Source organism: Macrobrachium rosenbergii, chromosome 26 (genome assembly GCF_040412425.1).
Source record: "Macrobrachium rosenbergii isolate ZJJX-2024 chromosome 26, ASM4041242v1, whole genome shotgun sequence".
Taxonomy (NCBI): Eukaryota; Metazoa; Arthropoda; class Malacostraca; order Decapoda; family Palaemonidae; genus Macrobrachium; species Macrobrachium rosenbergii.
Genome location: NC_089766.1, coordinates 39,535,762 through 39,538,245, shown reverse-complemented (window position 1 = coordinate 39,538,245; position 2,484 = coordinate 39,535,762).

The window sequence follows — 2,484 nt, the reverse complement described above, 5'->3', positions numbered from 1 at the left end:
GCTTTGATCCTACTTTGGCGTACTACTAAGAAATTTTAAGTTCCACAAAAAGTGACATTGTTTTCCTTTGAAAAGTCCTTTTCTTAATTTTTTTTCTGCAAGATATTAGTTGTCATTGTTTTGTGAATATATATCATAAATAACCTGAGTTTTTGCAAACTGCAAAGAGTCACTTTTGTTTAATGACGTTTGCCTTTACTGATGCTGCAAAAACTATCCCGTTCAGTTAAATTCAAAAGGAAGCCTGCTAAAAGATATTCCAACCTGTTTGATTTTATTAGTTACAAAAATGAATTTTTATGGACTGCATATATTATGGGTAAAAAGTAAATTATATATGGTCTCTTTGTTTATCAGCTTTAGAAAATCTGAAACTTGTTAATTTAAATCTTATGTTAACATTTCCTTAGCCATGATAAAGGGTGGTGTCAGGTTCTTGAAATGAGCTGACTGTAGTGAGAACTGGTGGTTGTTCTGAACCTTCGTCAGAGTCTCCTGGCCCTTGAGACCTCCTTTCCAAAGAACAAGTTCTTCATTCCTTTGTAATAAAGGATAATCATGTATCCCTAGTAGGAGTTCTTTGAGGAGTAGTTTGAGCTTAAGTTTGAGGTTTTTGTAAACTACGGGTTTTGTAAACTAAAGTTTTTTTTTATAAAACTTCCTTTTAGGTACTACGCATACACATCTTCCACAATACTATTTCATTTTTTTTTATCTAAAATCTTCTGAAGTTTTTCTGATAAAAACTAGATTTATTCTCCTGCATGCAATACCAAATCGTTATTTGAAGTAGTCAATTATCCGACCCACAAATGGAAGAATAAATCATTTTATGCTTTTTATGCATTTATCAAATATAAATTTTCATCCAAATGTTACCTCTGTCAGAAAGTCTCTAAGAAGAAGACCAAGAACACGACAGCGAGTACCAATGAAGTTTCACAAAACCATGAGTTTTCATTACTGCTTTTCTCAGTTAGAAACCACTAGATTTTAATCCTCAGGAGTCATATCACTAACTGGTATAACTACTTATCAATGACGGTACATTAGCTTTATATTAGACCGAAAGAAACTTTTTGGGAGATGGAAGTAATTATTATGTGGGTTACTGTCATTCTACTGTACGTCAATCTGAATGATAATTCAGTTATTCTTTTGAAAATTACTGTCTTTTCATGTATAAACTGACACTTTTTCTGCTTCAATGATTTTGATTTTGCTCTCTCTCTCTCTCTCTCTCTCTCTCTCTCTCTAAAAGCCGAGATATCGTCGAGTTCTGTAACTGAATTCTAAATGCGTATCCTTGTTCATCAAGATGAGGATAGAAGCATTAATTAATTATGCCAAACCGGCATCACAACACTGGTCGTCGATATTGTAGACAAAGATATATGCAAGGGATTATCATAACTGACATCCAAACACATTCTCTGTAAAGAAGGTGCAAGAGCGGTGTCATGTAAAAATCTTGCGATGGTATTAACAATGCAAGAGAATCGTTTATGCTCAGTTCATTTACTGCAGTAGATATCAAAATCAGACACTTCTTGCTTCGACGTTCGGATTTAATTCTATATTTTTTTACTTATGGTAATAATCTATGATAATTTTCACTGTAAAGACTGAAACGTCATGACAACCAGTGAACTGAAAACAAGACAGCGCGGTCACTGATGTTGAAGTGAATTATAATTATTTAGTAGAAGCGTTCCAGATGTCCAATCATTCATTGTTCTACTTTAAATGATATGCAAAAAGCGTTTAAAGACTTAATTTGTTGCATATACGATAACTGGACCTTTGTTTCCCCGTGATTATAATTTATACTTCAAAGCCCAGAAAAATGAACCGCCAAAACCCTCATAACAGCTGACTTGGAGGAAGTCCTTAGGTGACGCTGTGGAAAGCTACTAGTAGTCTGGGAGCTTACTTGGAAGAGCAAAGTCAAAAATGTAAAAACTAAATCGACACTTCTCTTCTGGTTGCAATTTGAAAATTTGTGCCTCCTTTTTTCATTTTCTTATTTCCCTCCTTTATGCTGCTCCATCGTCTCAAATGGTTACTCTCACCGCTCCTCCTCTCCAACCATTTCGGTTTGTTCATCAGCTGCCTCAAGGTCCTTTAAAATACTTTATTATACTGAAAGGGTTTGAGCTCCTTATCCATTTCGTGTCGAAGGCCAGCCCCGTAGAAAAAGAAAAACTCTTTAAACAGAGTTATGATTAGAATTAGGACGGTGTCAGAAAGAAAGCCTTCCTAGTCTTATAGGCCGAGGCCCCTCCCCAGCTTAAAATTCCTTTTATGTACCTCCGTTCATATTCTTTCTTCCCTCTTTTTTTCACCCTCTCTAAACAATTGTTTCATAATATACTGCAATTGCGAGGTTTTTCTCCTGTTACACCTTTCAAACCTATTTGCTTTCAATTTCTGTTTCAGCACTAAATGACTTTATAGACCGGGAGTTCTACAGGTTCTTTAAAA